This window comes from Bubalus kerabau, chromosome 3 (assembly GCF_029407905.1).
Source record: "Bubalus kerabau isolate K-KA32 ecotype Philippines breed swamp buffalo chromosome 3, PCC_UOA_SB_1v2, whole genome shotgun sequence".
NCBI classification, from domain to species: Eukaryota; Metazoa; Chordata; class Mammalia; order Artiodactyla; family Bovidae; genus Bubalus; species Bubalus kerabau.
In genome coordinates this window covers 11,805,401-11,821,682 of record NC_073626.1, presented here as the reverse complement: position 1 = coordinate 11,821,682, position 16,282 = coordinate 11,805,401, and the positions used below count along the sequence as shown (strand labels likewise).

Sequence of the window (16,282 nt, the reverse complement as noted above, 5' to 3'; positions counted from 1 at the left end):
CTTTCCATCTCTTTATAAAAATGGACCTCTTGCTTTTTGGGAAAGAAATCAACTGCTACTTATTTTCAGATCATCGACTAGGATGGTGACAAGGCATTAATAAGAAAGGGGATAACTGGCGCTTGTGTTTATCAGTTCAGCTACAGAGACCACGTCCCATCAGATGGTCTAAGGGAGCAATGTAATATATGCTGTTATATAATCTTTTTGTTCCTCTTCACAGTGCAGTGATACACATCTTTTCATAGCAAGTCCTTTATCTACAAGATGATTTTAGTGATTACATAGTATACCATTAAATACATATCCTAAGGTAATTTAATTGATCCCCTCTAGTTGGACATTTAAGTTATTTCTATTTTTTTTTTTTGGCCTTTATGCTACCAAGAATGTTCTTATGGCTTTATGTTAGTTGCCATTATTGATGGTTTCCTTGGGATAGTTCCTTAGCAGTAAATTTCTGAATTTAAGCGTTTTCAAGTTTTAAGACTCTTGACACTTGTTGCCAAATTACTTTCCAATAAAGTCATACCAGTTTATATTTCCAGAGGTGCAGTGTAGGAGAGACCTACTTCCATAAAATTTTGCCACTGCCCAGAATTTTGAAAAAAGAAAGAATATTTGCCAGTTGATTATGAGAACCAGTGTCTTTCCACATGTTGGGTTATTTTTTGGGGGGGTGGGGCAGTGCATTATTTGTAAATCATACCATTTTGAAGGACCTTTCCTCTGTAGATAGTAGCATGCTTGAAACTTAACCAATAGTTGACATTTGAGAAATAAGACTAAATCAAGAAGCATGAAATCATTTGAGTCCTATTCCAAAAGAGTAATGCTATGAGAAAATGGTCATGATCAAAGTAAAAAAAAAAAGCAAAGTATGACAGTAACCGTAGCGTAACCCATTCCTGTAAAATTGTTTTTTTTTTTCTTCTTCCTCTCTTGTTTCATCCTCCTCTGGGACGCAGAAAGGGTATAGTATGTTAGTAATCCTAGGTCTGGAGAAACTGGCTGACTGAAGTCTTCACGTCAGACCACCATTTCCCACAAAGCTCTGAAGTCTCAGAACTGCTACGACACCTGGCCAGTGGGTCCCTGGAGCAGCCCTGGTGTGAGAGCAGAGCCTCAAATCCCCCTCCAGCTCCCTGGGCCACCTTGCTCCTGAGATACAGCGAGGACCTTGGGTCAGGCCGCCTTTCTGGCCTCTTGGAGCTGCACTGAATCCCCAACCATTCAGCTCCACATATGCAAGCTGCTGTGCTAGGCTCATCTTATTCTCTCAGTGGTATTAAATCAGCTTCCTTTCACTTAAAAAAAATGCAAGAGAAGGTAGAATCAGAGACCTTCTTCTTTTTTTTTTTTAATTTTATTTTATTTTTAAACTTTACATAATTGTATTAGTTTTGCCAAATATCAAAATGAATCCACCACAGGTATACATGTGTTCCCCATCCTGAACCCTCCTCCCTCCTCCCTCCCCATTCCATCCCTCTGGGTCGTCCCAGTGCACCAGCCCCAAGCATCCTGTATCGTGCATCGAACCTGGACTGGCGACTCGTTTCATACATGATATTTTACATGTTTCAATGCCATTCTCCCAAATCATCCCACCCTCTCCCTCTCCCACAGAGTCCAAAAGACTGTTCTATACATCAGTGTCTCTTTTGCTGTCTCATATACAGGCTTATTGTTACCATCTTTCTAAATTCCATATATATGCGTTAGTATACTGTATTGGTGTTTTTCTTTCTGGCTTACTTCACTCTGTATAATAGGCTCCAGTTTCATCCACCTCATTAGAACTGATTCAAATGTATTCTTTTTAATGGCTGAGTAATACTCCATTGTGTATATGTACCACTGCTTTCTTATCCATTCATCTGCTGATGGACATCTAGGTTGCTTCCATGTCCTGGCTATTATAAATAGTGCTGTGATGAACATTGGGGTACACGTGTCTCTTTCCCTTCTGGTTTCCTCAGTGTGTATGCCCAGCAGTGGGATTGCTGGATCATAAGGCAGTTCTATTTCCAGTTTTTTAAGGAATCTCCACACTGTTCTCCATAGTGGCTGTACTAGTTTGCATTCCCACCAACAGTGTAAGAGGGTTCCCTTTTCTCCACACCCTCTCCAGCATTTATTGCTTGTAGACTTTTGGATCACAGCCATTCTGACTGGTGTGAAATGGTACCTCATAGTGGTTTTGATTTGCATTTCTCTGATAATGAGTGATGTTGAGCATCTTTTCATGTGTTTGTTAGCCATCTGTATGTCTTCTTTGGAGAACTGTCTATTTAGTTCTTTGGCCCATTTTTTGACTGGGTCATTTATTTTTCTGGAGTTGAGCTGTAGGAGTTGCTTGTATATTCTCGAGATTAGTTGTTTGTCAGTTGCTTCATTTGCTATTATCTTCTCCCATTCTGAAGGCTGTCTTTTCACCTTGCTAATAGTTTCCTTTGATGTGCAGAAGCTTTTAAGGTTAATTAGGTCCCATTTGTTTATTTTTGCTCAGAGACCTTCTTAGGAAGGAAGAAGGTCTTAGGAAATGTATACTTCTTAGGAAATATATACTTTATCCTTCATAAGCGCACAAGAGAAAACTATGGAGGTGCGAGTCCCTCAGCCCATGAGCCACATCACAAGGCTGAAATGTAGAAGGGAAAAAGAGGCAAAGTGAGATTTGGCATTAAGGAGACAAACGCATGGGGGCTGGTCTGGCTTCAGGAAAGCTAATGCTTTTCACCGGAGACTCCGCAAGTCCTGTGTATGTACATTTGTTTTGGCCCAGGTTTCCAGTCTCATTTGCACAGCTCTGTATTTTTCAGTAAAGAGAGGAACATCTGAATTCCTAATTAAGACAGTTTAGCTTAAGAACTTCTCTTTAGTGGGCCATAAATTATTCTCCTCCAAATGATTATGAGGACACCTAAGAAAATGAAACTTGTATTTATGCACGTACATATGTTATCCCAACAATATTAATAAGTTCATAAAGGGAGAGAGGACAGCAAATGTGTCAGCAAATATAGGTCGGGAAAGGAGTGCATCGTGTTCTGCCAGACTCCAGCGAGCGGAGGTAGCACGGCCATGCATCTCGGCAGCAAGGACGTGGTAAAGCTGCCATATGGGAGGTTTGGTATTTGGATAGCATTCAATTCCTCCCCAATTACAGAAGCAACAGGGACTCAGACAGAGAGGAAGAAAGGATGCTCTTGCTGTGCCTTGCTGGCTGCTGTGCAGAAATGCAGACACGTTGATTATTAGGGGCTTACGGATGAATTTCTCTAGGGAGACAGAAGAGTGGGACTATTTAACAACATTTCACAGCAGCTGGGGTTGCCTCCATAACCAAACCGTTTTTGCAGTCATGTGAGACTGCAAGGCCAGGCCAAATCATTGTTGAAAACTCAATTCACAGAGTCCCACAGGGCCTTTGAGGGTGCCTTCAGACTTTGCCAGTGCAGAGCGAGAGCACAAGTTTTGAATTGAAAGAAATTTGAGATGATGTCTTTCAATCCTGGTCTCATTTAGTCATTCATCCCTCATGTATTCATTCAAATACCTCTTTGGGGGCTACTGGGTGGTGGCGCTAGCGGGAACGAACCCTCCTGCCAATGCAGAAGACGCAAGAGAAGCGGGTTCCATCCCTGGGTTGGGAAGATCCCCTGGGGGAAGAAATGGCACCCCTCTCCAGTATTCCTGCCTGGAAATCTCCATGTGCAGAGGAACTTAGTGGGCTACAGTCCATGGGGCCACAAAGAGTTGGACATGACTGAGTGACTGAGCACACGCATGCACACACACACAGGTACTAGGAGAGTTCTAAGCACTGGAGATATGGAATGGAAGAATGTGGGCGTGGGGCCTGCCCTGATGGAGCTTACATTTCTAAGGGAGATACTGTTGATGGCATCTGAACCTGGTTTGGGTAAAGAGGGGAGGTGATCTGGACCATTCAAAAAGGAGGCTTGGACCAGTTGCTAGTTGCTAATACCAGTGAAATAACTTCTTCCAAAGGAGAATCATTTAAGAGTTCTTTGGACTTCGTCTTCAAAAGTAGCCAAAGAATTCAAGTGACAGGTTATGCCAGAAAACTTTTGCAGTTAGTGAAGTTAGGGTGTAACTGAGAATATTGGGAACACCACACATACCGTTTAGGTGATGTTGGTATAGTGGTGAGGCAGCAGTGATTGTAAAATGAAAGTAATTAACAGGTGCACACTCTGCTGGGGCAACAGGTGTTCAACCTAGAAAAATGTTTCTTAATGGATTTCTTATGACGTTGCTGTGTCTTGGGTTTAACTTTGAAGCAAATGAAAAAATTGAAAAAATAAAAGGTTTAGAGTGCATCTGAAATGAGAGACTGGAGAAACCAGTGGAGAAAGACCTGTTGATCTGGAAGGCAGAAGCAAAAAGAGCCAGAGGATAGGGACCAGCAGGAGGCCGTGACTATTGACGGCAGGACCAGATTGGGAAATGCAGAGAGGAGACAAGAGTCAAACTTGGCTTGGATGTGCAATTGTCAGGGTCTATAAAAATCTTGCAGCCATTCATCTCTCAGTTTCAGTTCACTTCAGTTGTTCAGTTGTGTCTGACTCTTTGTGACCCCATAGACTGCAGCACACCAGGCTTCCCTGTCCAACTCCCAGAGCTTACTCAAACTCATGTCCATTGAGTTGGTGATGCCATCCAACCATCTCATCCTCTGTTGTCCCCTTCTCCTCCTGCCTTCAATCTTTCCCAGCATCAGGGTCTTTTCAAATGAGTCAGTTCTTTGCATCAGGTGGCCAAATATTGAAGCTTTAGCATCAGTCCTTCCAATGAATATTCTGGACTGATTTCCTTTAGGATGGACTGGTTGGATCTCCTTGCAGTCCAAGGGACTCTCAAGTGTCTTTTCCAACACCACAGTTCAAAAGTATCAATTTTTCAGCACTCAGCTTTCTTTATAGTCCAACTCTCACATCCATACATGACTATTGGAAAAACCATAGCTTTGACTAGATGGACTTTTGTTGGCAAAAAAGTCTCTCCGTTTAGGTAACAGAAATAGTTGTTTAGTCACCTAGTCATGTCCGATTCTTTGCGATCCCATGGACTACAGCACACCAGGCCTCCCTGACCCTCACCATCTCCCGGAGTTTCAAGTTCATGTTCATTGCATCAGTGATGCCGTCCACCCATCTCATCCTCTGATGCCCTCTTCTCCTTCTGCCCTCAATCTTTCCCAGCATCAGGGACTTTTCCAATGAGTCATCTGTTTATATCAGGTGACCAAAATACTGAAGCTTCAGCATCAGTCCTTCCAGCGAATATTCAGAGTTTATCTCCCTTAAAATTGATTGATCTCCTTGCTGTCCAAGGGACTTTCAGGAGTCTTCTCCAGCACCACAGTTCTAAGGCATCAAGTTCTTTGATGTGTTTCTGCCTTCTTTACAGTCCAGCTCTTCCAATTGTAAGTGACCACTGGGAACACCATAGCCTTGATTATATGGACCTTTGTCTGCAGAGTAATGTCTCTCCTTTTCAACACACTGTTTAGGTTTGTCATTGCTTTAGAAGTAGTACACAGTCAATAATCTGTATTTTAACAAAGGGTGAAATGGTTACGTTTTACTCTGCTGCTGCTGCTAAGTCACTTCAGTCGTGTCTGACTCTGTGACCCCATAGACGGCAGCCCACCAGGCTCCCCTGTCCCTGGGATTCTCCAGGCAAGAACACTGGAGTGGGTTGCCATTTCCTTCTCCAATGCATGAAAGTGAAAAGTGAAAGTGAAGTCTCTCAGTTGTGTCCGACTCTTAGCGACCCCATGGACTGCAGCCTACCAGGCTCCTCCATCCATGGGATTTTCCAGGCAAGAGTACTGGAGTGGGGTGCCATTGCCTTCTCCACGTTTTACTCTATGACTGTATAAACATGGGAGACAGAAGAGTCGATGGCTCACAGTGGAGAGTGGTATTGTCTTGTTTTCAACTGACCTTACTCTAACTTTGACTAATTACTTCCCTGTTCTTACCTTATCCACCATCCTTAGAGAGTGAGATGAATGATATAATTAATTTTCCCTTCTGTGGGCAAGAGCCATTAACTTTAGTTAACTTCACACAGGTTTAAGTTCTGGATCAAAAGAGTCTCCAGTTGTCACCTCTTGGCCTCTTTGGTTTTTTGGTACCCTTCCCCTCAGCTTATTTGTGGGATTGTGGTTCTTCTTACCTTCCTCCCTCCATTCCTGGATGCTTTTAGTGGTCTCTTAAATAATAAAATCCACTCAGAGATTTATTTTATCTTCTTTGACCTTCAACATGGGTTTAGTAAAGGCTATGTTTTTGGCTTTGGATTTAGTATCATTGAGGGACGGTTTTTCTCTGTATTCTTCCTTCCTAGTCACCTTATTCTGGTGCTCAAACTTCTACCATATATTTGACTCAAATACTTTTCCTTTCTTTGACAAGCCCAGTTCATTTAGTTTAGTTGTCCATCCCATTCCCTAACCCAACCCACCCAGACCCCCAACACACACACTGGGATTTGCAATGCCCATTTCTATGGTTAAGAAAACCCTATGGATATTTATTAAATCTTTAAAATGGAGATCTTCTCCTAAATTATCTTTTAGAATAAATATGTTCTTCCTTTCTCTGTACTAGTTTCATCCATTTGAAGGTAGTCTCCATAACTCATAGCCAGTTTGGGGAAAGGTATTATTTTGAGACAGCCTTTCCTAATGGCTCAGTGGTAAAGAATCCCCCTGCCAGTGCAGGAGATGCCAGTTTGATCCCTGGGTTGAAAAGATCCCCTGGAGAAGGAACCCGCTGCGGTATTCTTATCTGGGAAATCCCATGGACAGAGGAGCCAGCCAGGGGTCTCAAAGAGTTAGACACAACTTAGCAACTAAACAACAAAAAATTACTTTGAGACAATGATATTTTTCATGGCAAAATGAAAATCATAGAGACAAAGACTCCAGGGTAAGTAGTGTTTTATATGTAGGCATAGTTTTTCAAAACTATTTTGGAGTGTATTCGAGTATCTAAAGTAATTTACCAGACTTCTGTATAAAGCATTTTATTCTTTGAAGAGTCTCATAAATAATATAATTTACTGTGTCAGTATGCAAGCATTCACATAAGTCTTTTTACCTTTCCTGAAATGAGGTAGAATATTTTGTCATATGACAGTGAAACCCATGAGAAAATGTTTGATACCAAAGCCTATCGTTTTTTTTTTTTTTTTTTTTTGCTTTCCATGTTGGGATGCTAAAGTAGAATGCTGCAGAAATTTCTTTCCTTCTAATACACTAACACTGCTCTCAGTGTTGGCAAACTGTACTATCCAAAGTGTGAGTGATGACTAAACGTAAAAATATCAAAGTGTCAGTATTCAGTGGTACTTTTTGAATTACTCTCTTTTTTCCTTTTAGAGTTTGTCAAATGAGATGAAGCATTTAAATATGTTTTCTAAATTCTAGACTATTACCTACTATAGCTTTTGGTGTTAGAGTATGTACAGGTGGAAAGAGAAAGATGAAAGTGAAAGTCATTCAGTTGTGTCCAACTCTTTGCAACCCCATGGGCTATGCAGTCTATGGAATTCTCCAGGCCAGAATACTGGAGTGGGTAGCCTTTCCCTTATCCAGGGAATCTTCTCAACCCCGGGGATCGAACCCAGGTCTCCCTCAGTGCAGGTGGATTCTTTACCAGCTGAGCCACAAGGGAAGCCCTTAGGGATGGAAGGGAACATGAAAATCATTTAGACCCCTTCCCCCGCTAACTCAGGACCCCCTCAAAACTCATTAGTGCTTCATTTCACCAAAGGTCAAATATCGAGTCATTGTTCATTGATTGTTAAAAGAACCATTATCATTAGAAGATTTAGAAATATGCAATATACAGACATTCTTGGGAATAATGTACTTGCTTGAGTTAGCAAGAAACGGAAGACTCATGCCTCTAGAGGCCAAGCGGTATCAAAAAGGATTATGATTATCTCTTTAGATTAAATGAGAACTACATCAGTGATATTGTTTTAGATTTTTACTGTCTGAATAAAATTTGGGAAGGTTTTTTCTAGGACTTGGCAATTTACTCTGCCTCCTGTTTTCTCTTTGGGAGTACTCTTTCTTCTTTCTCATTTTTCTTTTCTTTAAAGTGAAGACAACAGGTCACTGTGAGGATTGTATGCATATAAACTTATAGAACATTTTCTGTCCTGGCGCCTGGTTAAAGCATCTGCTACTGCTAATTCTACTCTGTTATTTCTCCCTCCTATTTCACACTCTGGTTGTTTTTTTTTTTTTTCCTGGTAGAGATTTTTCTTGAGTAGCTAAAATAAATAAATATAACCAAACAAAACGAGCAACTGAGTGCTGATATCATATGCTTTATAAGCTGGGGGTGTGTTTGGCTCCCCTGGCAGAGATGTGAGCCTCTGAGTGCATCTATGGCTGAACTCAAGTTCAAGTGGAACGCCCTGGGTCTGGGGATCAGGGGAGCTATGAACAAAGTACTCGCTTTGCCTCCAAGTTTTCTATGAAATATCTGTTTCGTGAGTGGGCTACTCTCTGAGGCTTCTTCCACTTCTGAAAAAGATCGTCAGCTGACCTCCTTGATGTTTTAAGGCTTTGAAGTCCCCGTAGAAAAGAACCTGTGAAAAGCCCCAGTCACCGTTTCTGTTCTCTCCGTGCGTTTGTTGCGTATGTGTTGAGTGTTTTCTGGTTTTTTTCCTCGTTCATGTTCAGGTGGAGCTAAAGAATGATCTGCTCCTCCAGTGTGGTGATGGTGATACAAAATAAAGCCAAACAAATCGCTGCTTTCCTGCATCAAGGCAACCCCCTCCAGATGCCGAACCTCTTAAACGGGTATTCAGATGGCACAGGACGAGCACTTCGCTTGCCACTGAAATACAGCCGTCTCTGGAGTGAAATTTGGCAGCTGTGCAACAGTCGAGCTGCAGCACTTATATGACAGTTTGGGGAAAGGAGGGAGACGGAAATAGCAGATTCCAAAATAATCCAATTAAAAGAGCCTGTAAAGTGGAGTTGGGCAACAGGAAGGGAGGATGGGATGCCCCGAAGGTGGATTATCTCTGTGGGTTAGAAAGGATAGACTTCAGGTCCAGAAGCTCAATGGTGGCCACACTCAATAATCTCCTACACCCGCCGGAGAGGGGGCTTGTCTGCTAGGCCACTGGGCTATAATCTTGTGATTTTTCTCTCTCTGTTCCCAGTAGTCTAATTATTAGGCTGTGTTGGCACTTAAATAGATCTGTCTTTTAGAGCCACCTCCTCCTTTTGCCCCCTGCATAGGATAATATCATGGTGCAGTGTTTATGACACCAGAATGTACCACGCTGAACAGTTGTTATATTAAAGCACCTTTTAAATGGCTCAGGCAAAATGATCTTGCAGATCAGAAAGGACAGCCCCCTCCCCCTCCAAAAAAAGAAAGGACAGTCCTTCTATTTAATTCAAAGATCTTTGCAGTAACAGTGACTGGGAAGAAGATTCAAGAAATGGGCCTGGTAGACGAATGCAGTTGGATAAAAATGGCAACTTCGTCAGATTTTTCTAGGAGTACAAGTTACCAGCGTGATAAATATTAGAATAAGATCATGGAAGTCATAGTAAAATTGATAAAATTGAAAAGCATTCAACAATGTGCACAAAACAATTTTTTTAAAGCCCAGAGGAAAGAATTGTCAATGTAGAAATAATCAGGTTATCAGTTCATAGGACATCAGCTCTCTCAAGAGGGAGATTCCAGGGAATAAAGGAAGCAGATACTAAAGGAACCAGGGCATTTTAATTTAACCAGAGAAGAGAGAACTTTTAAAATATATATATAGGGAAAATTTTAAAGTATGCAGTTTCATTTAGAAGCTCATAAAAATCTGAGATTTTTTTTTTTAATCTAGGAAACAGAGATAATTATAGCTAACAGGTGTGCTGTGATCAAGTGTGGGAATGCTTAAAAACTGTATGGTGGGTTGTAAGGCCCTCTGCATATGTTATTTTGTAAATATGTGGCATTCTTATGGAGAAGCTGATAGGGAGAGTAATCCCCTGTGTGTGCAAGAATAACTTAGAGGACCAACCACTTGGAGGAAAAATCTATTGTGAATAATTTAAAAATATATGTGAATTTTTTTTCGGCTCCTCATTTTTCTGGCCCAGAAAATTCTATGTTTATGGTATTTTTCTAAGAATTTTCCAGCTAGCTCTGTTAACAGAGTTGTCCACTCTCTGTTGAGCTAGAAACCACATGATTTTATAGTAAATATTGCTTCTGAGTAAACTTTGAATAACAGACTAAAAAAAAAAAAGAATGTCTTATTTTATTTAATAATCCTCATTTTAGGAGGTTTGGGCAGAACTAGGAGGGGGTCTGTGAGAGGGACAAGAGTTAAATAAGTAGGGTGCTAAGTGATGAAGATTTTGCCACGGAAAAGGTGAAGCACAGTAAATTTATCCACAGTGTGGGCTGGCATGCTGAAATTCCCTTTATGCAGCAGCCCATCTGTCTCATTAGCTTCTGTGTCTCTTAATCACAGACTCCATGAAGTGTCTACTTGGCTCTTTTAAAGCATTTTATCTTAATCTGCTACAAAAGTTAATGAAAGGAAATCAACTGGATTAGATGCTGTTTGTGTATATTCCCATGCAAGTTGGGGGTGTGGAACAAGCTCTATTTATAAGTGAATATTACCATAGGGACCAGTCTGTATGCATATGAGTGTATTTGTATATTGCACTCATGTACATGTGTGCATTTGTGTGGATATCCACAGACATGGCACATAGGTGCATCTGCTCTATACACCCTCTCGTGAAAAAGACACATTGACGTTAATTAGAAAGGATGATACCAAATAGTTAAAGTAGAATTCCTTTTAGCAGCCGTTACTATTAGAATTAAAGTGCTGGATACAACATTGTGTGTGCAGGAGAGTTTGCTTATTCATCCTTCAGAACAATAGTAGGAGTTAAATATTAACAGATTTAAGTGTCAATAAGGGTCCTAAAATAGGCATTCCCTATTGTGTGCAGGTCTTGCAATACAAACATGTCTGGTTGCTTGGAATTCAAAGTGCTTTGGATAAAGAATGTTGCAGAGTGCAATTTGTGGCAGAAAATGTGCCCCGGTTGTTTGTTTATTATTCCTGAGAATGTTTGCAGGACTGAACTATCACATATAGAAAAGAACAGCTTTGTTTGGAAAATGCAGTTGGAGCAGTACAAGAAAATTGAATTAAGTAAAGAAACTTAGGGAGACCGTCTTTGATTGATGATGCTTCTTATTTGCTCTTCATTATTCCCTGTGAAGGAATAAAAACTATGAAATTGGATTTGAAAACTGGATTAAGACAAATGGCTTCTCAAATTTTTTTTTTTCCCTTAACTGTTTGCAATTTTTTTAGTAAAGCACAGAGTCACTATATAAAGAGTCTATGTTTACTACATTAGATCTTCCTAAACAGTGTGTCCTTGAGGTTTGATTTTAGGAATTAATTTAGAAGATGCAGAGGCAGAGTGTATCTAGTAACTGTGTGATGGTATTTGTCTCTATTTATTTCATATACCTACTTTTTTATAGAGTGAGCAGTGGAGTAAAAGGGAGGACAAAACACTGTTTTTCTTAAGTCTTTCCTGCCTACCTGTCACCCTACATTTTCTTCTCCAGGTAAAATTTACAGTCTTAGCATTTGACCCATCGCTATACAGGTTTCCCCCACTATCCGAAAGTAGAGAGTGCCTGTGAAAAATCTTATGTAAGCTGAAATGGCTTTAGAGTGAAGAAGCTATTACCTTAGGACACATCTCGCTAACGGCCGCACAAAATGAATGGAGGGAAAGCACAGATGCTCACAGATGCAGTTCAGATCTCTGGGGCTGGGATGCTCAGGCGCTGACTGTAGTTCCCAGGAAGGAGCTTGGCGGTGCCGCTCTTTTGCTGGGGGTGTTAACCGCTGCTGCAAAACCAGCGTTGCAGCTGTGTTCACTTTTCACCCATTTCTGTGAAAGCCAAAATCCTCTTCGGATTTCTTTCCATCAGCAAAAGTAGGTGCTAATGTAGGCCTTTCGTAAAAAGGAAGTATCATGAAGTGAACTTTTGAGAAGTGGGCGATACTTGCATTCTCCAAATACTTTTATCAGAGATGTATAGACATTCACGTGAATTTCTGTTAACTAAGCTGTAAACATCTTGAAAAAAGGAACTGTTTTATTTGCTGTCCCTCTAGCACCTAAGCCAAGGCCCTAAACATAATTTGTTTAATGAATGAATGAATGACTCAATTGATGTATCAAACACCTACTTTTCAAAAGTGTCAGGATTCTTTAAAGATCTGGAAGGACTGAGGAATGGCCACGGATTGGAAGAGAGCCACAGCAACTAAATGTAAGGTGAAACCTGAGACTGGACCTGAAACAGAGAAAAGGTGTTGGTGGAAAACTGGTGGCATCTTAATAGATTCTGTAGTTTAGTTAGCGGTACTGTGTGTGCTCCATTGCCCAGTTGGGTCTCTCTGCAGGCCCGTGGACTGTAGTCCACCAGGCTCCTCTGTCCATGGGGTTGTAGACCAAGGTTCATTTTTTGGTCTTGATCATCGTTCTTTGGTTATGTGAGATGTTGACTTAAAGAGAAGCTGGGTGATGGGTACAAGGGAACAATCCTGTTTCGGCAACTCTCTGTGTATCTTGTTGTTGTTTTTCAGTTGCTAAGTCATGTCTGAATCTATGCAACCCCATGAACTGCAGCACCCCAGACTTCCTTGTCCTTCACTATCTCCCAGAGTGTGCTCAAATTCATGTCCATTGAGTCAGTGATGCCATCCAATCATCTCATCCTCTGTCGCCCCCTTTTGCTCCTGCCTACATCTTTCCCAGTATCAGAGTCTTTTCCAGTGAGTCGGCCCTTTCCATCAGGTGACCCTATATGTCTAAAATTATCTTTATGGAAATTTAGTTGAAGGTGCAAAACCAACCCACAGGAAGCAAGTAGAGAGTCACACATGACAGTATCTAGCTGACAGCTTGGGATGGAGGTGGCCAGCTCTGGGCTGAGTCTGTGTTGAGGGGAACAAGAGTTGACTTGGGATTTGAGTGGCCAGCAAGAGCTTCATTAGAGAAGGAAAACTTGATTTGCACCTTGAGAGGAGGGGTAGACGTGACGGATGGTGCATGCTGGGAAGTTGTTCTAGTTGCAGGGACAGCGGGGGCAAGGCACGAGAGGGGAATACTGGTGACCTGTGCAGCTGAGTGATGTGTGTGCTTTTGCTAGAGATCCATGTGAAAGAGCACTGAGCAGCTTTGGGAAAGACAGGGCAGAGGATCCTTAAGATTGCGGACGAGTTTGAAGTTGTTAGGGCAGTTGATGCAGAACTGCAAGTTCTTGTTAAAGGAAATGACTCCGTAACATGACATATGCATGCAGTTGGTGACAGGATATCCAGAGTGGCTGGAGTTGGGAACGATGGAGGCCGTAGGTTAGGAGTTAGAAATAGGTAATGAGAGCTTATACATCTGACGCCTGGGTTGGGAAGGATGGGGGTGTCAGAAATTTTTTTTTTTTTAAATATTTATTTGGCTGTGCTGGCTCTTAGTTGCAGCACTTGTAATCTTTCGTTGTAACATGTGGAATCTAGTTCCCTGACCAGGGATGAGACCTGTGTCCCCTGCCTCGGGAGTGCAGATTCTTAGCCACTGGACCACCAAAGAAGTTCCCAAAGCATGTAAACTTAACTTTCACATATGTTTTTAACAATGAGAACTCTCCATGGAATGTGAGTTTGCCCACGGTGGATTCAAAACATGACTTAAATGGCAGTGTGTTGAATAATATGAATAGATGTTTTTTGGAGAATGTAAAAAGAAATGACTTCTTTTGGCAATGGCAGAACACTCTGGTAAGTGACTACTGGGTCCACTTTATGGGCCTGCTCTGGGGGCACATATGTTCAAACTGGCAGGATAAAGAGTCTTTTATGTGCTTTTTAACTCCTGTACTGACTTCAGGACTTTTTCATAGGGAACTTATTTCAAAATTGTAATTGTAGTCAGTGGTTCTATGTGAAGATTTTATAGAAAAATACTATGTGCAAGGGGTCTTTCACAGTCCCATAGATGCCAGTCTGTTTTCCTCCCTTCTCAGAATGCCTTTACTACAGTGGGTATCTCATTTTCTTTCGGCAGCTGAAGTGGAAGTCGCATGCTGAGTGCGGGGAACCATTTTGAACTTGTTCTCAAAAAAAGTTGCAAGGCAAAGGCAAGCGAGACCCCTGCTCTGTAATCCTCAGTGGAGTTCCATAGGATGGGGAAACCCATCAAGACATCCCCTGTCAATGAGGTGGTGCACACATATCACATAGGTTAATTCATTATTTCTTAAGCCACGTGGGAAGTGCATGACCGTTTAACCTCATGGGCCTTTCAGAGACACAACAAAGAAATGAGTGTGGAAAAAAAAAAAAGAAATGAGTGTGGAATGTACCAGAAAATTGCTGTTGGAAGGAGCAAAGCTAGAAAGCCAATTTTTAGGATTAGACCAAATCTGTTTAAATTTATATTAGACTGTGCCTTATAACAACTCAATAATGAAATATGGAGGATATTTACAGAGCAAGAGGTAGAGGACAGTTAAAATTCTTTCCCTTTTTCACTCTCATCTTTCCTTCTTTAGTCTTTTTTCTCCCCTTTCCCATTAAAAGTAAACTGAAGGAATGAATAAGAGGATGAAGTGAACAAGCTGCTTTTAACAAAATTCGAGTGATGCCACTTCTGTGAATTTTGTCTAAAAATTATATAATCCTCGTTTTCCCATCCAGCGCATACACTTCTGCGACCCTAATCCACTTGTAAAATCTGGAAATAATAGGGAAAAGCCTTCTCAGCAAAGAGAAAAATGAAAGACCAAAATCCTGCACTTGACCCTGTAGCTGAGGCCCTGAGATACTCAGAGCCCTGTTGGCTTAGCAGGACACTCAATGTAAGGTTAATGAATTACCAAGTTTGCTTATCCAGTTCCCCGAGTAAATTAAAAAGAGAAGACTTTCTAGTGTAAATATATAGACCACAGTGAAGGAAGAAGTAAAACTAGAAGCAATATAAATCTCAGCAGGGTGGGGCATTTAGTTTGGAGGCACACCAACTTAGTGGATTATTCAGGGTAGGCAAACATAAAGATGCAGCAAAAAGGTGATGATGCAGAGGGCAAGGCTGTTTTCGGTAAGATACAACCCCATGCCTCAAGGAGGAACACAATAGAAGTTTCTTTTTCAGTCATGGTATAGTTAATTTGGGGCTCCCCTGGTGGCTCAGTGGTAAAGAATCCACGTGCAATGCAGGAGATGGGAGTTCGATCCCTGGGTTGGGAATATCCCCTGCAGGAGGGGAAATGGCAACCCACCCTAGTATTCCTCGTGCCTGGAGAATCCCATGGACAGAGAAGCCTGGTGGGCTACAGTCCTTGGGGTCTCAAAGAGTTGGATACGGCTGAAGCAACTGAACACGCATGCATGCATAGTTAACTTGGGGGAATTCCACAGCCTGTGGTAGAGATACACACATAGTGGTAATTCTCAGACCCCGAGTCCTTCCATCTCGTGGCTCAGCTGTTCCCTAGGGTCAATGGGAAACCTTAACCATCTTCTGCAGCTATTTGGCCAATAGCCAGGAGGAAAAGAGAGTGTGACTGTTCTCACTGGAGGTTTGTTAGTGGATATGTGGTTCTCTTTCACATTTCCTGGGTCAGAATTTAGTACCATGGACATACCTAACTGCAACTAAAACTGGGAAATGTCAAACTATATGCCAGGGAAGCTGGTTTGTTGAACACAAACCAGCCTCTGCTTCAGTTGGATACCTTCACGAGCAGGATATCATCACAGGGTGTGGCTAGATTGGGGGCAGAGGATGATAGCCTGCTTGTGAAGGTATCCAATTGAAGCATAGAGTCAACTTGCTTGAGAACTGTCCATACTAGAATTTGTCTACCGTATGGGCTTACTCGGAGAAGGAGATGGCACCCCACTCCAGTACTCTTGCCTGGAAAGTCCCATGGACGGAGGAACCTGGTGGGCTGCAGTCCATGGGGTCACGAAGAGTTGGACACGACTGAGCGACTTCCCTTTCATTTTTCACTTTCATGCATTGGAGAAGGAAATGGCAACCCACTCCAGTGTTCTTGCCTGGAGAATCCCAGGGACAGGGGAGCCTGGTGGGCTGCCATCTTTGGGGTCGCACAGAGTCGGACACAACTGATGCGACTTAGCAGCAGCAGCAGCAGCA

The 16,282-nt window shown here is 41.9% G+C and overlaps 1 protein-coding gene across 10 annotated transcripts in view; it reads left to right on the top strand.

Moving 5' to 3' along the window:
• Positions 1 to 16,282, top strand: part of ATXN1 (ataxin 1) — a 415,565-nt gene that overhangs the window by 166,171 nt on the left and 233,112 nt on the right. The gene's annotated exons all lie outside the window — the stretch shown is intronic.